Genomic DNA, 23,673 nt, shown 5'->3' with positions numbered 1-23,673 from the left:
ATCATCATCATCATAGGAAGAGGAGGAGGAGAAGAAGGGGGGAAGTAGAATGGGCTGGATATAGTCACACATGCCTATAACCCCAGTGCTTGGGAGGCTGAGATAGAAGGATTGCAGGTTCGAGGCCATTTCAGCAACTTATGAAGACTCTGTCTCAACTGAAAACCAACCAAACCCCCCCCCTCCCAAAATGATAGAACCAGGCGTGGTGGCACATGATTGTAATCCCAGTACTTAGGAGGCTGAGACAGGAGGATTGAGCAGGTTCGAAGCCAGCCTCAGCTACTGACTGAGGCTCTCAACAACTTAGTGAGAACCTGTTTCCAAATAAAATATAAAATGGGTCTGGAGTGTAGCCCAGAGGTAAAGGCCCCTGGGTTCCATCCTCAGTAACACACACACACACACACACACACACACACACACACACACACACATAGGATAAAGGAGAATGGACAGCTTCCCCAAGGCTCAGGGAGGTCCCGAGGCTCTGGCTTGGACACCAAGTGGAGAAGCATCACATTTTTCCTGAGACTAGGAGCACCAAGGGCTCAGAGAACAGTGCCCTGTGGCTCTTCCCAGGGAGCCTGTTCACTGTCATGGTGGGGTGCTGGCATGGTGGCATGTCTCCCAGTATGACAGCAGCACCTGGTGAAGGTGGGCTGCTGGAATCCCCGCAGGCCCTAGGTAGGTCATGGGGGCAGGGCAGGCCCACCCCCCCAGACCAGTAGTGTGCCCCTTGGTGAGAACTAGAACAAAGACGGTGGAGAGGTGCCGCAGCTCAGGTCTGGGGCATGGCTTGACAAACGGGCCCAGCTCTCTGCAGCCTCTGCTGATCGGAGGCCAGGTGCCTGTGGATGATGGCGCCAACACCAGGGGAACCCCAAAGTGAGGTAGGCATGCAGAGAAAAGACTGGGGCACCAAGGGAGAGGGGGCCACTGGATCTCCCCGACCAGGACAAACCTTTTTTGTTGTTGTTGTTCATTTTTTTTTGTACTGGGAATAGAAAGGTAGAATGTACAGGGCATTCTACCTTTGAGCTACACCTCCAGCCCTGTTTTTTATTCTTTATTTTGAAACAGGGTCTCAGTTGCAGAGAGCCTCACTAAGTAGCTGAGGCTGGCTGCGAACCACGATCCTCCTGTCTCAGCCTCCCAAATGCTGGGATTACAAGAGTGCACCACCACGCCCGGCTCTTCTTTTTTTTTTTTTTTTTTTTTTTGTGGTACTGGGGTTCCTGGAAGCCCTTCTACCTCCGGGCTACACTCCCAGACCTATTTTTACATTTTTATATTTGGAAACAGGGTCTCCTAAGCCAACGCGCGCGGCTGGCTTCGAACCTGCGCGATCCTCCTGTCTCTGCCTCCCAAGCGCGGGGATTACAAGCATGCGCCACCACGCCCGGCTCTTCTATATAGTTTTCTGAAGTTGAAGAATGTCCTAGCTGGGTGTGATGGCACATGCTTGCAATCCCAGTACTTGGGAGGCTGACACAGGAAGGCTCGCAGGTTCTCGGCCAGCCTCAGCTACTTAGTGAGGCCCTCTGCAACTTGTTCAGACCCTGTTTCAAAAAAAAAAAAAAAAATAGAGCTGTGAGTGTAGCTTGTAGGTAGAACGCCCCTGGGTTCCATCCCCAGCACCACAAAACAAAACAAACTATAAAGAAGAAGACAAAAATCAAAGTAACTTCATCATTTGAACTTTAAGTCTCAGAAAGTTGGATGCAGAGTAAAATGAGACCCCGAGGACCACCAGACAGATCTCCTTTGGTCACAGAGGCCCTTCCCGGAGCAGAGCCAACCAGGCCCTCAGTAAGCTGCAGCACTTCAGGGTAAGGTACAATTTATGTGAAAATGTTGCCGCTTATTCTCAGGAATTCCATTTCTCTGCTTCGATTCCTGGGGTTCAGGGTCTCTGGAAATCCCCCAGGCTCTGGAAAACCATTCATCAAGTGGGAGTCATTGGAGAATATTTATTGAGAACTTTCTGTGCCCCATCCTTATCCTCAGGAAAAACCAAACAAGACGACTCAACAGTGTCAAAAGAAAAACAACAACCAAGTGGTGCTGTCCCTTCCCCTCTGCCGCAGGGCCAGGCCAGCTCCTCTAATCCCCACAGCTGTTGCTCCGCTCAAAGCCTGCCCCTTGGCAGCTCAGCCCGGTCACGAGACACTCCTGCCGCCTGCCAGAGGCCGGGTTTAGGTTGTTTCTCCTGCAGCCAGCAGCCATCGCAGCAGAGGCCCCTTCACCCCCCTCCACTTTGTCCAGTCTTCTGCAACATCGCTTTTATTCGCTCTGCCTTAAAGGTCCCAACAGATGACAAAGGAAAGTGATCGTGGCGGAGGAGGGCAGTTGTAGCTTCCAGGGTCTGAAGGACTCGAAGGTCGAGGTGGAGATGGCAGAGGAAGGGTATCTAAAACTCAGATAGCAGCATCCTCAGAGCAGAGAGGGACACCCCAGTCAGTCCTGCGGGGATCAACACACCTAAGTATCCCTGCTGCAAACATCACACCTTAACATTGACCACCAGCTGAACCCTAAGAATCTAAACACTTCCCTAGGTAGGAAAAGAGCTAGAGACAGGTTTTGATCCCAGAAATAAAGGTTTCAGTTGCTGGGGGGCGGGGGTGCACGCATGTCATCCCAGCATTTGGGAAGCTGAGACAGGAGGAACGCGGTTTGCAGCCAGCCTGTTACTTAGTGAGGCCCTTTGCAACTCAGTGAGACCCTGTTTCAAGAATAAAAGATAGGGCTGGGGTATAGCTCAGAGGTAGAATGCCCTGGATTCCATCCCCAGTGCTGCAATAAATAAATAAATAAATAAATAAATAAATAAATAAATAAATAATATAAAAATAAATAAATGGTTCAGTTATTCTTCAGGGCAGATCCTTCTCTTCCTTCCTGTTTTCCTCCCTTCTGTCTCTCTCTCCTTCCTTCCTTTCTTCCTTCCTTCCTTCTTTCCTTCCTTCCTTCCTTCCTTCCTTCCTTCCTTCCTTCCTTCCTTCCTTCCTTCTTTAGCATTAAAAGGGCTTTTGAGTTGGGCGTGGTGGCGCACGCTTGTAATCCCAGCATATGGGAGACTGGAGGATCACAGTTCATAGCCAGCCTCAGCTACTTAGTGAAGCCCTTTGCAACTCAGTGAGACCCTGCTTCAAAAAATAAAGAATAAAAAATAAGGCTGGGGGTTTAGCTCGGGGGTAGAATGCCCCTGGGTTCCATCCCCAGTACCAAAAAAAGGGGGCTTTTGAGTTCCACACAAGGAAATGTAACCATTGTTCACAAGGAAAACTGTAACCTTACTCATTCAAAAAGGATTGTGTATAGATGTATCTGAGTTGTGTCACCAAAGCTGCTGGGGATTTGTGGGTGTGGGAGTAGCAGGAGGTGGGGACAGAGGAAGGGAGGGGGACAGCTCCTGGAAGCATGGAGGCCTTCACTGTTCCTGTTCCTGGGGTGACAGGATATTCACTGGGTTTTTCTCCAGGAATACAAAAATACCTAAATGCCCATGCTAACAGATAATTGTGAAATGTTGTTTTGAAGTAAAATAACTGTTTGTAGGAAGTATGATTATTACAAACACCACACAGTCGAGTCTAAATGAATCATTGAAATGGACGCTGATAAGCTGCGCACACATCGCCCCCTTGGTGAGCTGGCACTCTGGCACGCTGACAGGGACGTCTGGCAACCGCAGGGGAGAGGGGTTCTGCGGGGGGTGCATGCTAAGACAGGGAGGAAGTGGAGGGTCTGCTCTCTGGAGGGACTCTGTGGGAGACAGGCTAGAGATCGCACTTCCCTCGCCCATGCAGACAGCAGCAGAACCCAGTACCAGGAATGCACAGGCACAGGGAGTAAGGCTTGGTGGCCTTGGGTGGCCACATAGCTGAGAGTATTTCAGGCAATTTGGTGAGTGGCAGGCACTGGCTGCGGAGCCAGAGTGGAAGAGCCAGGGATTCCAGGACCTCCCCGGTGGACCAATGGCTCGGGAACTCGTTGGGTCCCCTTTTAGAGACTCCCAGAAAAATACCCCCTCACCTGCACAATTGCGTGACAGTGAACTTGATGGGTCAACGTGGCTGGACCACAGAGTCAAGGATATTTGGTTACAAGGGCATTTTGGGGGGAGATTTATATTTAAACCAGTGGTCTTGAGTGACCTCCAAGCTGCAGGGAGGCCATCCAGTTCACTGAAGGCCCAAGGAGAATGAAGCCTGACCTTCCTGAGACGAGGGAACTCTGCCAGCAGATCCTTCAATGAGAACTATAGCACCAGCTCCTTCCTGAATCTCCAGACAGCCTGCCCATCCTGCAGAATTTGGACTTGCCAGCCACCGTAATTGCACGAGCAAATTCCTTAAAGTAAGTCTCTCTCTTTCTCTCTTTCTCTTTTTTTTCTCTCTCTCTGTATGTGTACACATCTTGCTGATTCTGTTTCTCCCAAACACCCCAACCAATATAAATGAATATAAACATGAGTACACAATGGGCTATCAAACCTGAAAGCGTGTGGAAGTTTTCCCCATGTTGGGTGACACTGCCGTGTCAGGTCCAGACAATGAATTCCACATCCTTCCACACAAAGGATGTACATGGTCCATGGATTTAGAAGATGGTTACACGTGAAAGAGGAAGGAGACAAATCTGCATTTGTTTTATAGACCTTAATTGTCCAGAAAGGACGTGGTGGCGCACGCTTGTAATCCCAGCTCTTGGGAGGCTGAGACAGGAGGATCGCACAGGTTCAAAGTCAGCCTCAGCTACTTAGGGAGGCTCTCGGCAACTTAGTGAGATCCTGTTTCCAAATAAAGTATAAAATAGGTCTGGGAATATAGCCCAGAGGTAGAAAAGCCCCTGGGTTCCACCCTCAGTACCAGAAAAAAAAATTGACCAGAAAGTTTCTGCCTTTGTGCTTGTAATATGCATATAGTTTCTTCTTTCAACAAATTGGAACAAGTCACTCTTGCCTGCAGAGTGGTAGGACAGAGCTCTGCTATTCTGTTACTTTGGGGAGTGACCTACCCTCCAATTCCTCTGCTGGCTTCTATTCCAGGGCCAGGTTGAGCAAAAAATCACCAGTAGAACCAATAGAACCAGACCAGGGAGGCAAAGTGCTTGCACTCGGGAAACGAACAGGGCAAAAGAGAATGGGCAGGAGGCAGCCAGAACACTGAGACATACTTCATCTCTGGGCCCAGCTTATGGGAGTTACAGGCACTGCCTTGGTTCACAGACCAGCCTGAGTGAACTGGAGGATGAAGCAACCATCACAGGCACTGGCTCCAGAGTCAAAGACCTGCCACCTTGCAGGAGCTAGGACAGATGTCTCTGTCTGAAGGCTTTGCAGTAGAAGAAACTCTATGTGTTGGTCAGCTTTTTCATCACAGTGACAAAAGCACCTGACAAGGACAACCTAGAGAAAAAAGGTTTAGTTAGCTCATGGTTTTGGAGGTTAGTCCATGATTGGTTGGCTCCAAGGCAGAAACATCGCAGCAGCAGGATGTGGTAGAGGAGAGCTGCTCAACTCATGACAGCCAGGAAGCAGAGAAAGCAAGAGGAGGAGTCCAGGGAAGGATGTAGTCCTCCAGGCCCCACCTCCAGTGACCCGCCTCCTGTGTCCATGCCCCACCTCTGAACCTTGCTGGGTTGGGGACATGCTCCCAACACATGAGCTTTTGGAGGAACACTCCAGATCCAAATCATTACACTTCTCCAACTTCTCCAGAGACATAGCCTATCGCAAAGACAAGACACTGAAGGGGGGAATGGAATGCACACAGATGTACTTTTAAGTTTGGTTGGTTAATATGAGAATCCATTGGGATAGAAGACACAATACCCGTAGCTTTCAAACTGCAGGATGTACCAGAATCACTTGGAGCTCTGGTTAAAATCAAGATTGCTGGGTCCTACCTCAGAGTATCTGATCTCCAAGGTTTGGGATAAAGTTGGAGAATTTGTCTTCTAGCAGGAGATGCTGCCGCTGCTGCTCTGGGGACCACACTATGAGCACCATTGCCGGACACCATGAGTTTTCACCTCCAGCTGATTTCTGAAACACCTGGAGAGCTCTGTGTTAGTCAGCTTTCTGACACTGTAACAAAATATCTGAGCTAAATCTACTTCAAAAGAGGAAAGGTTTTGTTTCCCAGTTTCAGTCCCTTGTTGGATGGCCCCGTTGCTGTTGGGTCTGTTGTGATCAGTACATCATGGTGGACTTGTGTGGCAGAGGAAGCTGCTCACCTGTGACAGCCAAGAAACAAAGAGAGAGACAGGAAGGGACCAGGGTCCCAGTAGTCCCTCTAAGGACATATCCCCAGTGACCCAAGTTTCTCCCACTAGGCCACGCTTCTTAAAGGTGTCACCACTTTCCAATAGCACCAGGGGCTGGGGACCAAACCTTTAACACATGGAACTTCGGGGGAAACTCCAGATCCAAATAGCAAGATTATTCAAGGGTACAGATTCTAAGGCTCCTCCACCAACATAAAAGACCAATGTCCCCCACGCTGGGGCTGGCATCTCTGTTTTAAAATGTGCTTTGGGTGTTCTGCGGCAACATCTAGTTTCAGGTCTTGGGTTGAGAACCCACCTTCGAGACTTAGGGTTCTTAAGTTTTTAAAATTTTTTATTGGTGCATTATATTCATAAATCATATTGGGGTAAAAAAAAAACTTGTGTGTACATACATGTACACATCGCTGATTTAACCCCTACCCAATTCCCACCCCAATCCCTCCCCATCTCTCCTTCTCTTGCTCGGCTTAGTGGTTGATTTCAATATGTTTAAGTACATTGTGTGTTTTAGAGATTTTCCTTCTTCCCCCCTCCTTTCTCCTCCTTTAGGTTTTCTTGTTTGCTCCTCTATAGGATTTCCTTTTTCATCTAGAGTTCCTCCTATGACCCATTTCTCCCTAGCTTTCACATATTAGGGAAAGCATCCGATTTCTTATTTTTTGTGACTGACTAATCTCACTTAGCATAATGTCCTCCAGTTCCATCCATTTCCCTGAAAATGATGTAATTGAGTTTTTTTTTAATGGCTGAGCAAAATTCCATTGTGTACATATCCCACAGTTTTGTAATCCATTCATCTGTTGATGGGTTCTTAATTTTTATGGCATCATAGATCTTTTTAAGATTTTGATCATAATGACTGACCTGTCTCCCCTCCCCCAAACTGTATACAGCCACAAAAGCATAGCACTCTATACACTGTTGAAAGAGCCCACAGGAACCCCAGTGGAGATCAGCAAGGCTGGAGAAAAAGAGTTTGGGCAATCCTGATTTTAAGTAAAAAAAAAATTAATCTTTATAGAGAAGTTGATATTGTTCCAATGCTATCATGTTTTCAGGGAAGTGGTACATGATGTGTTATGCTTTAAATGTCTCTTGCTGGGCATTGTGGAGCACACCTGTAATCCCAGTACTTGGGAGGCTGAAACAGGAGGATGGCAGGCTCAAGGACAGCCTCTGTAACACAGTGAGACTTTTGTTTCAAAACGAGAAATAAAATAGGCTGCTGGTGTAGCTCAGTGGTAGAGAGCCCTAGAATTAATCCTCAGTCTCAGTAACACACACACACACACACACACACACACACACACACACACAGAAACTTAGTGAGACCTTTTATCAAAATTAAAAAATAAAGCCGGCTGTGGTAGCACATGCTTGTAATCCCAGCATTTGGGAGGCTGAGACAGGAGGATCGTGGTTTGCAGACAGCTTCAGCTACTTAGTGAGGCCCTCTGCAACTCAGTGAGACCCTATTTCAAAATAAAGAATTAAAAATTGGGGTGAGGGTATGGCTTGGAGGTAAAATGCACCTGGGTTCCATCACTAGTATTGGGGGGAAAAAAGTCAGATTGAAAAAAAGAAAAAGAAAAAAAGAATAGGGCTGGGAATGTATCTCAGAGGTAGAATGTCCCTGGGTTCAATCCCCATTACCAATAAATAAGTGAATACATAAACACATATATAAAAAAAGTTCTCTTCCCACCAGAACAGGACACTTGATCCCGAGTCTGTGTGACACGTAAAGCTGCAATAAGAATTTCTTTCACCAGAGTAAATTCAACAAAGATTTATTTTAAAATATATAAACAAACTCAGGCTATCTGATCCCAAACCCTGTGAATTTCCCCCCTCCATTATACCACAAGCACCAGCTAGGCAGATCTTTAGTTATTTAATAACTATGATTAAGTTGTTGAACTATAATCAAAGGATGTAATTTAAAAAAACAAAACGATTGTGTTCACATTTCCAGCTCTGTGCTAAAGGGAAATCTAAAAGAAAGAGCCTTGTATTCTGGTCCCAGGGAAAAGGACTCCCAGGCAGGGAGCAAGTAGAAACAATTTGAGATGAAAGGAGGAACCAGTTTCATGTCCAAGTGTAGTCCAGGATTCTTGGCAGGGATGGAGGCCAGGGGGGCTTGATGGGCTGGGAATGCAACTTTTTTTTTTTGGTACTAGGGGTTGAACCCAGGGGCATTCTATCTCTGAGCTACATTCCAAGCCCTTATTTTATTTTACTTTATTTATTTTTTGTCTTGCTAAGTTGCTGAGACTGGCCTCTAACCTGCGTTCCTCCCGTCTCAGCCTCCCAAGTACTGGGATTATAGGCATGCACCTCCGTACCCAGTGTGAAAAAGTAACTTTAAGTGTGTGCTTTCCAGCTGGGCATGGTGGCGCACGCTTGTAATTCCAGCATTCGGGAGGCTGAGACCGGAGGATTGTGGTTCGCGGACAGCCTCAGCTACTTGGTGAGGCCCTCCGCAACTTAGTGAGACCCTGTTTCAAAAATAAAGAATAAAAAAAAAAAATAAGGCAGGGGTGTAGCTCAGAGGTCCAAAGCCCCTGGCTCCCATCCCCAGACCTGCAAAAAAAAAAAAAAAGTGTGTTTTCCTCTTGCCAAGTCTGAGGCTTCTGGTCCAGGCAATAAGAGGGTAAAAAACAGATCCCCCTAAAGGCCCTTCCAGCCCCGCATTCCACCACTGTCCAGAGGAATCAAGCAAAGGCCCTGAGGGCGGATGACTTGTCCAGGAGTCTTGACTGTGCAAAGCAGTAAATGCATTCCAGGGGATTAGAGAGCGCAGGCCACAACTCCTGAAAGGCTACAAAGATCGAACATGTTGCCGGGGCAGTGGGAGTCACTGCAGATCCGAGAGGAAGTAGGTAGTAGCGTGATTAATTCAAACTGCTGAGCAGGAGCGAGGCGGGGTAGACATCTGAATGCCGGCTGTGTGAACATGTTGTTAGTGTCTGCCCAGGCCCTTCGTCCACTCTGTTCTATACCAAGGACCTTTGAAGGATAATTGCTAAGGGGGATCAGAGGGCAGGGGGAGAATGAAATGGGGTATTTACTTCTCCCCTTGCCCCTTCTGGCCTACCCGAGTTTGGGCTCTGGCTGCATTCAGCTGCTTTGGGAGAGCCCCGGCCCCCCAGGCTTCTGCGGGCAGTTCCCTGCCATCTCCTCTCCTGGTTTAGTGTCCTGCTGGTGCCAGGCCCTGGGTGCCCCTCCTCTGCTGTTGCTGGGGGGAAAAATACAGAAGGCCCAGCCTCCCGCTTCCCAGTCTTGGCTTCAACACATGTACAGAGACCCTCACCAACCCTCACTGTAGACACTGGGGGCATTAGAGCTGGAGACGGCCCAGGATTTGCAGTGGGCAGACTTGGCATTTGAATCTGGGCCCTGGCATTCATTTGCTGGTGGCCTTGACTGCTCCGAGCTTAAGCTTCCCTTTAATAACTCAGAGATAGACTTACTCCTCCACCCCTTGGGTCATTGGGAGGAATAAAGGTAATCTGTAAAATATTTGGCACAGAAAAGTCATTTCAAAAACAGTATGCTAGAGCCGGGCGTGGTGGCACACATTTGTAATCCCAGCATTTGAGAGGCTGACACAGGAGGATCGTGGTTCGTGGCCAGCCTCAGATACTTAGTGAGGCCCTCTGCAGCTGAGTGAGACCCCTTTTTAAAATAAAGAATAAAAAATAGGGCTGGGGGTGTAGCTCAGAGGTAGAATGCCTCTAGGTTCTATCCCTAGTACCGAATTTTTTTTTTTAAAAAGTCATGTTTATAATTAGAGTTTGTTACATCTGTCTCCCCTGAGAGGCTGAGCCTATCGAGGCCAGAAAGACACACATCTCTCCCACTCTGTCTTGTAAGGCTCGGGTCCAGGGGCTGGCAGAGGGCAGTGCTCAGAAATGTCAATGGAGCATAAGCTACAAGGAGTTGACCATCTGACAAAGGTCACAGAGTAGGCAGAGCGGGTACCGTCAATGCGAGTTGAGCTTCTGAGAAGGAGGGCTTATTTTGAGAGGATGGATTCAGACCTTCAAAGGCCCTGAGCAGGACCTTGAAGCCAAGCACAAAGTTCAGAGTTGGCGCCAGCACTTTGATGACTTTCTTGCAGTTCTCAGACCCCCTCCCTTTCCTGTACATGTGACCCAGGTTCACTGGTGCGTTAAGTACAAGCTTTACTATAAGTCTTGTGATCCAGCACTGGAGGTAGATTGGGGCAGGGGCCTCCCCGAGATGGCAATCAGACCTTCTCAAAGCCCTTTCCGCCTGCTGCCTAGAGGTGCCAGGATTGCTCCTTTAGGCGGCAGCTTGGCAGAAGCAGCTGGTCCTGGCTGGTTTCTCCTGGATCAGAGCCCAGTCATCAGCACTGGGCTGCCTTGGCTAGGAGCCCAGGGGGGGTTGAGGTGGATTGCAGAGGGGATGAGGCTGAAGGAGCCCATTCAGGAAACTCCAAAGTGCAGTTCAGACACCCCCACTCCCAGGTGACAAAGGTCTTCTGAGGACCCTGGGCCCACTGCTGAGACTGGCCAACTTCTGGTTTGGCATAGGGCTAGGTGTGGTCTCTGTCACAGGCCACCCGGCACAAGTCTCATGTGGGCTTTTCAAAAGAAACACAGCAGCACCTGGCCACACAGAGCCTCCTGGCCTCAGCCCTCGGGGACCCCATGGTCCCACCTAGCTGAAGTCAGGGGCTTGGAGTCAGGCCAGGCCAGAGGTAAACCTGGAGACCACTGAGGATCAGAACTGCCCTACAGCCAGGCGTGGTGGCTCATGCTTGTAATCCCAGAGTTTGAGAGGCTGAGACAGAGTGGACAGCCTCAGCTACTTTAGTGACACCCTTTGCAACTCAGTGAGACCCTGTTTCAAAAATAAAAATAAAAATAGGGTAGTGAGGGTAGCTCAGAAGTGGAATGCTACTGGTTCCATCCCCAATACTGAAAAAATAAACCTGCCATGCAGAGCTAGCAGGCATAAGCCCTGGGCTCACTGCCTACATGCCGTTCTGCAGACAGGCAAGAGGAGGGGTTGCGATGCCAAGATAGCACTTCCTGAGTAACTCCATCAGCCGCTGAACATTTAAATGTCAGAACATGGTCTGGAGGAATAATCAGAGCTAATGCACAGGACGAATTTCCTAATTGCATTAAATGTGTGTTGTTTTACTTTCTGCTCAGTGGATAATAGCTTGTGAGGAAGAGCAGAGGGACTCCATGCAGGGCTGTAAGAGCAGTCTTCTCTCCAGGTCTGAGTTGCAGAGTAAGCACAGTTGCCATTGTAGATCCGTGTGGGGCTCGTGCAAATTAAGAAAATGTTTGAGCGAAGTCAAGACTCACAGAGTCAGATGGGCCACTGAGGGAACTGGGTTGTTTGAGGACATTTTTGAGGCTGCCATTCAGGACAAGAGACTAACATGTTATGAAGTGGACAGGACTCATGACAGATAGATTGTCTGAGTGAGGAGCCATAAGCCCGGGGCTCAGTTGTGACTTTGGCCCTGAGGCTACACACTTGCTGTGGGTGGAGGGGATCCCATGATGTGACAGAAACAGCTATTCCCCTGCCCAGCATCCCCTGCTGTGCTCTGGAGGTCTGCTGAGCCCCTGCTGGACCCCTTAGGTGTCCAGTGGGTTTGTTTTTTTTAGGTAGTGGGAATGGAACCCAGGGGCATTCTACCTCCAAGCTACACTTCCAGCCCTATTTTTTTTTTTTATTCTTTATTTGGAAACGGTCTCACTGAGTTGCAAAGGACCTCACTAAGTAGCTGAGGCTGGCTGCAAATCGCGATCCTCCTGTCTCAGCCTCCCAGACGTACCTCATCATTCTTTACAAGAGGCAAATACCTGGCACAGCCTTCCGGGCTTGTGTGACAAAGGGCCTTGGAGATCAGCGAGCCTTTCTCCCACTGGTGTGTGAGTTCTCCCACTCAACGGTGCCCTCTTCTCCCCACCCCCCTGCTCTTTCACACTGGGGGTACTGATTAGATTTCACTCACCCCCTTTCTTTGTCTTCATCTGCCCTGGGTTACTCAGCAGCCAGGGGAACATTACACCTTAGACACCTGCATCCTGGAAGCTGAGAGTCTGCCCGCTTTCCAACTGGCAAGTCAATCCAGACCCAGGTCGGTTCTCAGTTGTCACCGCCTCTGCGTGGTCTCCTTTGCTTAGCTGAATTAATTATGGACCGTGCTTCCTCAGTGTTTGGGGACAGATCATATTGTGTACATTAGTGTTTTGCCTGTGAAACTCCATCTTCCCACTCTACTGCCCGCTCTGCCAGGACAGAGAGCTCTTCAGGGACAGAGACCACGCGCCATTCACTGTTGAGTGTAAGTCTATGAGAGAAAGAATGAATAAAAGATTTCCATTTGGACTGAAAAATGAAACTATAGTTGAGGTGTAGGGTAGGTTGGGTAAGGCAAGCCAACATTTTCTAGACGTTCACTGACCACATCTTGGAAAATATGCTGCAAGTTGTGTCCATCAAGGCCCCAAAGTCACCCAGTCATTTCCCCCTGTCGTTCCTGAAAACCCGTGGAAACCAGCAGCATTCTGGGGTCATCAGTGGGCAGGGACCTTACTTCAAAGGCTTTCCCTTGGAAGAGATGACCTAAATAAGTGGACGAAACACTTGACCTCAAGCCAGGGGACCTCAGCTGCAATTTAGGCTCTATCAGTTATAGCTGGGTGCCCCTCAACAGTTGGCTAAAACTCTCTGTCCCCAGTCTCCTCACTCGCAAGAGCAACTAAATACAATAATGAATTTAGAAGAAGACATCTATAGTTGGAGAGCCTATGCCCTGGGGAATTTTCGTGAGAACAGGAGCCCAGCTAAGTTAAGGTCCCCATCAGATACTAGCACCAGGCCCTTGGAATTCTCAGCCTCCAGAATTGTGAGAAATAATTTTTTTTCTGTATAATAGACCCCATCCATGGGATTCTGTTATAGAAGCTGAAAACAGACTGAGACACAGACAGGTCTTCAACAGATTGGGGAGAGCCATCTACTTAATTCAAGAACGCTGATTCCAGTACTAATCTCTCCTGGAATGACCTTCACAGACACACCCAGAAATATTGTTTAACTGGCTATCTGAGCATCCTGTGGCCTGCTTAAGTTGACAAGTAAAAATAACCACCACACCAGGATTGTGCTGATTTGGATAGGGGTTCCTCCTCCTCCTCCTCCTCCTCCTCCTCCTCCTCCTCCTCCTCCTCCTCCTCCTCTTCCTCCTCCTCCTCCTCCTCCTCTTCCTCCTCCTCCTCCTCCTCTTCCTCCTCCTCCTTCATAATAGAGATTGAATCCAGAAGACATTCTACCTTTAAGTTATACCCCCAGCCCTTTTAACATTTTTTAAAATGGGGTGTCCTCTTGTTTGGTCCTCTTGTTTGGTTGCTGAGAGTCTAAGTTTTTGAGTCTAGTCTTGAACCTGTGATCCTCTTGGCTCAGCTTGTCTACCTGCTTGGAAAATGATATTTTTCCCAAAGAAGGGAAAAATAGAGGACTTTTAAGTGATTTTTTTTTTTGGGGGGGGGCTACTAGCAAAAGCAGAGACAAGTCAGGAAGCAATTGCATACTCTGGGTAACAGGATGGTGCCCTGGATTAGAGAGATGGCATTGGAGATGGAAGGAAGGGGACACTTGGGACACATACTTTGGAGGTGACCCATACCAGTGGGGGTAGGAGACAGAGGGCAGATACTCCCAAGGATACTTCAGTTTGGATAGTAGCAGACAGAACATCTGAGGGAATTGGAACCTGGGGCGTTTGCCTACATACAGACAAGCCCATGCATCCTTACTTCCGCCTCCAGTGGGCAAGAGGGACAGAGATGTGGAATTGAATGGTCCATCTGCTGAACTCCCTGGCCAGAGTCACCCCAAAAGCTGCAGCAGGGGAGTTCCCACAAGGGAGTAGTCTAAACCATCCACAGAGGGGCCTGATGGGATTCATCTCTGGGGTGATCGACTAAAACATTTATTAGGGGAACCTACTTGCTGTGTGCTGTGGTGTACCCTCAGGACAGACAGGAAGAGGGAGGGGTGTTGTACCTGGGTGTGTCTGCAGCGAGGGTTCAGGGAGTGGGGATTAAATGAGAGTTTAAGGAATTTTGGCTCAGGGCCGGGGGCAGCTTCTTTCTGGAGCATGGGCAGCGACCTCAGCATCTTTATCAGCGCCTGGGAATGTTCAAGGCCCTGGCTTGGGCTTAAGCATGCTGGGAAAAGCCTGCAGGTGGCTGGGTCATAGAACGGTCAAGGCAGACACTCTGTGACAAGACACAGAAAGAATGTGGCAGGAACTGGGGGTACCCTACGCACTAGATGTGGGGGGCAGGTATTCAAGCCCCCGCTGACAGTTTTACACAGGCAGCTCTGGGCAGCCTGGGTGATATTTGTGTTTGGGAATGTAGTGGCTAACAGCCTTGGCGAGCAGGTGAGGATACAGGCTGTACTTTTTCTCAGACTACACAAAAACGTGCCAAAGCCTCTTAACAGAGCTCAGGAAATAAAATAGGATTTAGCTTTAGGTTGCAATGTTAAAAAAAAGAAAAACACTGTTTTGTTTTTGTGGTGCTGGAGATTGAACCTGAGGGGCAATCTACCCCTAAGCTATAGCCCCAGCCCCCCTTTTTTAAAAATTATTTTTAAACAGTTTCGCTAAGTTTCCGAGGCCGGCCTTGAATCTTGTGCCACCACTCCTGGCTGAGGCTGGTTTTTTTAAAGACATTTTAAAAAACTGCTAGGCCAGCAGGACAAACTTCTTTATTAACTTTTCCCTTTGATATTATTGGGAGTCAGTATTTGATTCTTTACAGGGTCCTGAGCCATGAAATGTGAGTTTCAGGAAACGAGGGGAGAAAATCTATTAAGCAATTCCCCCACCCTCCACCCCCAAAACCAAAAACTCCAGCAAAAGAAACAGAAATCCGAGGGCCTCCTTCAACAGGAGCCCAGCTGGTCCAGTGTTGAGGGAGAGAGGCAGCTGGCCTGGGAGCCCCGCCCCCTGCCTTGGGAGGGCCCGGAGGGAGTGGGCAGTGAGGTTGAGAAGCAGGGAGGAGGATCCATCTAGAACTTCAGAGTGAGGCAGAAGCAGGAGAAGGGGGAGGGTGTAGGAGCCTGAGAAAGAGGACCCAGGGCCTGAGGAATTTGGAATTACACTGGGGATGTCGGCTTGCCAGTAACTACTGCCATATGTGGAGCCGGAATTGACAACACATGCCGGCTCTTTTCCTTTTTCCTTTCTCTCTTTCTCTCTCTTTCTCTTTCTTTCTTCTTTCTTTTCCTTCCTTCCTTCTTCTTTTTTCTTCCTTCTTTTTCCTTCCTTCCATCTTTTTTCTTTCTCTTTCTTTCCTTCCCCTCTTTCCGCCTGCTTTCATTCCTTTCTTTTCTTCATTGTCTTTTCTTTTTTTTAAGCAAAGCCCTATTACTGTGGAGTCAGAATCTTATTTTTCTTCTGTACTTGGAATGGAATCCAGGAGCATTCTACCTCTGAGCTACATCCCCAGCCCTATTTTTATTCTTTATTATTTTATTTATTCATTTATTTATTTATTTATTTTTGCAGTACTGTGGATGGAGCCCAGGGAATCCTACCTCCATGCTACATCCCCAGTCCCCCCTTTTTTTATTCTTTATTTTGAAACAGGGTCTCACTGAATTGTAAAGGGCCTCACTAAGTAGCTGAGGCTGTCCGTGAACCGCGATCCTCCCATCTCAGCCTCCCAAATGCTGGGATTACAAGCGTGTGCCACCACGCCCGGCTTTATTCTTTATTTTGAACTAAGGTATCACCGTGTTGCTGAGGGCCTCACTAAGTAGCCAAGGCTCTTGGTGAACCCCCGATCATCCTCCCGTCTCAACCTCACAAGTACTGGGATCACTAGTGTGCACCACCACGCCTGGCTAGGAGTCAGAATCTTTTAAAGAGCTGGGAAAGCAGAGGTTCACCTGTTCTCCCTGCAGGGATTTCCTCTGCAGATGCCCTGGGAGAAGGAGTTCTCTTTACACAGATCTGCAAACCCAGAAGGTCACACAGGGTTTAGGTAGGATATATGTAGCCAGAAAGAGGTTCTGCTGAGTGAGGTTCCAGGTCTTGGAGCCAGACCAAGTGGTGAGCAGCCAGGGCTCGCCCGCAGAGCCCAAGGCACAGGGTAGCAAGCCCATGGGTCCTTGGCTGTCTCTGCCTCCTCCTGGCTGTAGCAGCCCGTCCCCCTCCTGGGAGCTCCAGCTGTTTTTTCTGGTCCCAGGCTTAAGTCATCCATCCATCCAAGGGTGGGCCGCACTCTTGGGTCTTGACCATGATGCTCCAGAGCATCCCTGCTCATCCCCAGCGGCCTTTGCTCCAGAATGGCTGCCTGAGCCTGCTGGGAGGGGCCAAAGCTGCTTCTGCTCTTGCCCTAAAATTTATAAATACTAAAGAGAACAGATAAAAAATAATTACATATATATGTAAATATATATACATATATGTATATATGTATATATCTTTCTTCCCTGTTTCCTATTCTCTTTGTGTGTGTGTGTGTGTTTGTGGTAGTAGGGGTGGAACCCAGAGGCTTTTCTAACTCCAGGCTACACTCCCAGACCTATTTTTATACTTTTTTTGGAAACAGGGTCTCACTAAGTTGCTGAGAGCCTCACTAAGTAGCTGAAGCTGGCCTTGAACCTGTGTGATCCTCCTGTCTCAGCCTCCCAAGCGCTGGAATTACAAGTGTGTGCCACCACGCCTGGTTTCCTATTCTCTTTTTTTAAAAATTAAAAAAAAACAAAACTTTTTTTGTGATACCGGGGATGGAACCCAGGGGCATTATACCTCCGAGCTTGGAGGATCACAGTTCGCGGACAGCCTCAGCTACTTAGTGAGGCCCTCTGCAAATCAGTGAGACCTGGTTTCAAAATAAAGAATAAAAAATAGGGCAGGAGGTGTAGCTACACCTTCAGCCCTATTTTTTAGTCCTTATTTATTTTTTATTTTTTGGTGGTACTGGGGGTGGAACCCAGGGGCTTTTCTACTTCCAGGCTATACTCCCAGAACTATGTTATACTTTATGTGGAAACAGGGTCTCACTAAGTTGCCGAGAGCCTCACTAAGTAGCTGAGGCTGGCTTTGAACCTGTGTGATCCTCTTGTCTCAGCCTCCCAAGTGCTGGGATTACGAGCGTGCGCCACCACGCCCGGCTTTTCCTGTTCTCTTAGTTCCCTTCTTCAAGAGGCAACCATGCCTTCCCATTGCAATTTCTTACCAGATATACTATTTTTAGAAAACAAACAAACAAACTGATATGACCCCGCCATTCCACTCCAAAGCACTTTCCCCAAAGAAATGAAAGCTTCTCCCGAAGACTTTTACACACTGGTTCTCAGCAGCTTTATTTGTAATAGTCAAAAATTATAAATAGTCAAATGTTCATTAACTGGTAAATAAGATAAACAAGTTGCGCTCTATGTAGACAATGGAATTTTACTCAGCGAGAAAAGAAATGACCTATGGATTTATGCCACTACAGGAATGAGTCTCAAAGTAATTATACAGAGAGAAAGAAGCCAGACAAAGCGTGTTAATATTGTATGACTTCATTTACATAACATCCTGGAAAATGAAAACTAATCTGTAGTGACAGGAAGCAAATCGAGGGTTGCCTGGAAACCAAGTGGGGAACAAGAAAAACCAGGGTGTGGCAGGTGTGTTCAGTGTCTTCAGTATGGTGCCCATTTCATAGATGTGTGCTGATGTCAAAACTCACCAAACTGTAAACCTCAAATATATGCACTTTACTGTGTCTCAGTTATGTTCTCAACAAAACTGTGAAACTCTTATTTTGAATATCAAAAGGTGAATCTTAATGCTGTCTTTGCATAGCCCCCAGAACAGTCTTAATCTCTCAGTAAATGAATGCCTCAGGCATTTACATTACCCAGAGTATATTACATACTTGGAAAGGCAAAGAGAAAAGCATATTCATCTTCAAAATACCACCCCAGTTGCAATCTCATATTGTGTGTGCGCCCCTAACCTTCCCCAGGCTCTTCAGCCTCATCTGCCAGCACCCCCAAAAGGCTGGTTGGGCTGCACCATGCTAAGCGATCAGTTTCCCAGACACAGCGGCCTGTGGTTACCATGAGACCTGTTGGCCTTGAGGGCAGGAATCCCAGGCCGTCCAAGGTCAATGCTCTTCCCCACCCAGAGCTGAGCTCTCTGTGCCTGGCTCCACACTCTGGAGGCAAAAGAGGAGTCAGTACCAGAGTGCTCAGGAAGATGCCAGCAGAGACCAGGCACTCCACACCACGCGATGGTCTCCCCCATCACCAGGCCCAGACAGGCCCTTTCTTGGCAGCTGCCCCAGGTATGGGGTGGCGGCTGGGCTGGATGGTAGGAAGTCCCATCATCAGGCAGCCAGTGCCTCTTACTGTCAGCACAGGTCAGAGGCCAGAAGAAAATGGGTGTGCCAGGTAGAGGAGGAAGTGCTGTGCCCTGCGGGGTGAGGCTGAAGGGGGTTCCTGACAGTGGCTCCCTTTGTGGCTGGAACCAGAGAGGGCCGCAGCCCATTACAGGGTCTCCTGTCCACTGTAGCTCAGCCAGCCCTGAAGCCCAGCCCGGAAACAGAAAGCGCAGGTAAACTTTCATGTCTTCTAGGCAGTTTTCACTACTGTCACTACAATTTTCACTACTGGGTGCGTGGGAGCCCACCATCCCCAGAACAGCTCACTCCTTGAAGAAGGGTCTGCAGAGGTCATAAGTTTCTCATACACTTCAGAGGAAAGTAATCTCCATTTTATAAACTATACAAAAAGATTAACACATCCTGTCCCTCCCCTACTCACCACGATAACTTAATGCCATATGCATCATTTATTATTTTTTCAAATTACAGCCCAGGTATTTGACAAGTCTATATTTGTAGAGTGGAGAGTGATGCTTAAAAGCTGAGATCTTGGCTGGGCATGGTGGTGCATGCCTATAATCCCAGGATTTAGGAGGATGGGACAGGAGGATCACAGGTTCAAGGCCAGCATCAGCAACTTAGCAAGGCCCTCAGCAACTTAGTGAGACTATTTCAACATAAAAAATAAAAAGGGCTAGAACTGTAGCCCGGAGGTAGAACTGCCCCTGAGTTCAATCCCAAGTACACAGACAAATGAAAAATGAAGGCCTTGCCGGTACTGGGGTCTCCGAGGCCGGGATTGGAGCCTACTGAGGGGTGAGGCCGATGCTGGGGCCAGCGAGGCCGGCATTGGAGCCTGCCGTGAGGCAAGGCCGGTACTGGGGCCTCCGAGGCCAGGATAACAACCTACCGAAGGGCTAGACCGGTGCTGGGGCCAGCGAGGCCGGCATCGGAGCCTGCCGTGAGGCAAGGCCAGCATCGGAGCCTGCCGTGAGACATGGCCAGTGCTGGGGCCTCCTAGGCCGGGAACAGAACCTGCCGAGGGGTTAGGCTGGTGCTGGGGCCAACAAGGCCGGCATTGGAGCCTGCCGTGAGGCTAGGCCGGTGCTGGGGCCTCCGAGGCTGGGATTGGAATCCTGCCAAGGGGTTAGGCCGGTGCAGGGGCCAATGGCCAGCATCGGAGCCTGGCGTGAGGCAAGTTCACTCCTGCGGCCTCCAAGGCCGGGACCAAAGCCAGCTTAGGGGTTAGACCGGTGCAGGGGCCAGAGAGACCAGAACTGGGGCCTCCCATGAGGCAAGGCCGCTGCTCGAGCCAGCGAGGTCTGGATCAGTCCACTGAGTAACCAGGCCACTACTGGGACCATCAAGAGTGGGATCGGTACTTGCAACGCAGCATGCACAGAGAAATATTGCAGAAAATATAAATCAGATGCTTCTCTTAATCAGCAATAACTAGGAGGAAAAGGGCAACAGGAAGAGGTTGAGCTATAGAAAGGACCCTATAGTGAAGCAACTAATGTGACCAATCAGAGGGTATGTAATACTGGAGGACGGAGCCTCTTTAAAACGCAGGAGGTACATAAACAAATGTATCAAAGTAAATCACCAAAGAAGCGTGGGATGGAGGGAGGGGGAGGGAATGGGATGGGGGCTGGAGGAGGGCTAATTGGATGATGTGTGCTTGTATATCCTCTCAAGTCTTGTACTCCCAATGTGATTGATATATGACTACAATGCACCAATTTAAAAAATAAATTAATAAAAAAAGAAAATATTGTTACTTTAAAATAAAACTGTTTTATCACTCTTTAAAATGAAAAAAAAGAAATGATTGATACAATCTCTCTGAATCTTTGTCACAAAATCAACTTTAAATAGTGGTAGTAGATTGATAAGCTGAATGCCTACCTTGTATAAAGTATTCCAGTTTGATAAGGGGAGCTGAAGGCTGAAATCTGTCATGATAACTGCCATCACACACATGTAAATAAAACACACCCAAGTCCATAAAAAAAAAAAAATGAAGGCCTTGGGAATAAAGAAGCAAAGGATTCTGGGTTCTTTGATTTCACTCTATATTTTCCTAATCTGCAGGCTCACTGGCATGCACAGGCACAGAGTGTTTTGGTCCCTGTGTTCTGGTTAGCTTTTTCATTGCTGTGGCCAAAATACACAACTTAGAGGAAGAAAGGGCTCTTGATTTTAGAGGTTTCAGAGGTCAGAGTTCACAGTCAACCAGCTCATGGTGGCAAAAATGGCGAGGTGGCAGGGCTTTGGGGCATGGTGGGGGGTGGGGGAGAGAGAGAGAGAGAGAGAGAGAGAGAGAGAGAGAGAGAGAGAGAGAGAGAGAGAAGAATAGGAATAAGAGGAGGAGGAGGAGGAGGAGGAGGAGGAGGAGGAGGAGGAGAAGTAGGTAGAAGGGGAGAGGAGGAGGAGGAAGAAGAAGATGGGCCAGGAACAGATACAGTCCCCAAGCCCCATACCTAGCAAAGGGAAAGACCCCAGCCCAGATCATCCAGTGCCACTGGCTGCCCAGGGCACAGAACTTTACACTGCACAGTCCCAAGAAGACTAGCCATCAGAGCTGGGCAAACCCTTACACATGTGTGTTGAGGAATCTGTGGCCCCAATCAGAGAAACAGCCAAGATCAGCCAGAAAAAAGTATTCGATGTCTCTCATCTGCTCATCTGCACAAATAGGAAAAGCAATCAGAAGACAGAGGGTGAGGAGGAAAAGAAAGGTTTTCTGGAGAGCATCCTTGAAATTCAGTCCTGGCTGGGATCGTGGGCTTTCCTGTCCACAGGCTCACCATACAGATGGGGGAAACTGAGGTTCTAGGAGGTAGAGGACGTTTAAAAAGGTCATTCTGTGGATTGAGGATAGAGCTGAAACCACTTTATCCCACACCTCTTGGGACAATACTTACGGCTGCCTGGCACTTGGGATAATGGCTGGCCCTCCTTCTCTCCCTGGGAGCTGGAGATATTCAAGGCTGCCTCTTACTTCAAGGCATTTGAAACTTGGGTCTTTATCTCAAAGTTCTTTTGCAACTGATACATCAATTCTTAACTTAGACCACTTGTTTTTGAACCAAAGGACTTGGGGACTGTGCCAGGAAAACAATTCCATATCCAATCTCTTTTCTGAAAAACAACAACAACAACAAAAACTTCCTCTGTCCTGTGTCCACAGGTGATACTGGTGTTAGTCCATTTTCTATTGCCATAACAAAATACCCGAGGCTGGGTAATTTTCAAAGAAAAGAAACTTATTTTTCTCTCAGTTCTGGAGGGCCAAGAAGATGACAGTAGCCTCTCTCGACTCTGATGAGAACCCACAGCGGATGACCTCAATGGCAAGGCCAAGAGCAATCATATGCTGTGACCGGACGCTGGAGACCGAGGTCTTACTCTTTTCTAACAACCCTCTCACAGGAATTAACCAGGGTTTCATGGCAACTACCTCCATCCTTTCCAAGGCAGCGCACACCCTTCCCAACACACAATGAGCTAATGACTTTCCCTGGGTCCCACCTCTTAAACGTCCCACCACCCTTCGAAATCACCACACTTCTGGGAGCCGAAGGTCCAACCATGACCCTTTGGGGTACATGCAAATCCTATCAAAGCATAGCACGTGCCAACCTAGGCCATCTATACCAAGGCAGGCGAGGGGGTGGCAGGCTGGTAGTTCTGCACAGGCCTCCCTTATCCCACCCTCCCTGTTTCTCAACCTACCATGCGATGTGGTTGGAGATAGTGTGCTATGGTTGGTGGGACAGGGACATCTTTTTGTTCCTCTCCTGTATTTACAAATGACAAAATCATAGAGAAATAGTCAGCTCATGGCCCTCCCACCAGCTACAGACTAAAACCACTGGTCTTCTATTTCTCAATTTGTTTTTTGGGTTTTTTTGTTTTTTTTTTTTACACTTGTTTGCAATCAGTTCCAGCAGGGCAACCCAGCACATAGACCACGTGATGAGAGCGCCCCAGTGTGCTCCTGCTGCTCCTTAGTGACCTAAAGAAAGTAGGCAGGCTTGGATGGACTCCGTGAGGTATAATTTAGCGACTCTAACTCTTATATTAGAGGAGAAGTCTTCAAGTATAGGTTTGAGGTCTCATGATTAAAAAAAAAAATCAAGAAGAGAAATACTGTAGGCCTCTGGGAGCCACAGGAGCCTGGTGGCTTCCAGGCTACAAAAACAGTGGTTAGGACCGCCACTAATACCACTCCCACTCCAAACTTGCAGACTGTGTCAGCTCTGCCTGTGATCCATAAAACCCCTGCTCATTACTGAACCCTTTTTCGGGAAGGGGAAACTGAGGGTGCTAGCAGAGGCAGAAAGCCACTCTGGGCCATGCCCCACGGCTGCGGGAGATGCTTTGTATCATGAAAGGTCACCTTTGTAAATGGCTAATGCTGGTTAGCACCAGATGCCAAAGCTGGGCAGAACTGGGTTCACAGAACTCTAAAATAGATGCTCATAGGAGCTTGAACCGTCTGTTTTTCTTTGATTCTGGGCTGATGACCCCATTTCTGGATTGCCCATCCATCAGCAAATATTTGTCAAGCTGAACTTCAGTGCTAGGTGGTTTTGTATAAAAAAAAGATGTATAAACATATCCCATCCCTCTAGGAGTTCAGTCTAGCTGAAGTAGTAAGATAAACTCTCATGCAGAAGCTGAACAAAATTAGCCCTATTGGGCTGGTGCAGAACTATGGGCGTGAACTCTGTGCCCACACATGGAATCCACATGTGTGGGGCCCTCAGAGGTGGCCACTGTGGTCGAGGGTGGGGAGCTCAGGGGGAGATCCCAGTGGGCCAGCCGGTCAAGGGCGGTGGCTGCTCCGGGCCTGCCTGCCTCCTGCCTTTCTCAGGCTGGCAGTAGCCAGCCGAGTCTTCTCTGTGCTCTGTGATGCCTGTTAATGCCATTGGTCATTTTTCTAACTCATCTTAGGACATAAGGGGAAAAAGGA

The sequence above is a fragment of the Muscardinus avellanarius genome, assembly GCF_963383645.1.
Source record: "Muscardinus avellanarius genome assembly, chromosome: 15".
Classification (NCBI taxonomy): Eukaryota; Metazoa; Chordata; class Mammalia; order Rodentia; family Gliridae; genus Muscardinus; species Muscardinus avellanarius.
The sequence above is the reverse complement of the archived record's forward strand: the minus strand, read 5'-3'. Positions refer to the sequence as shown.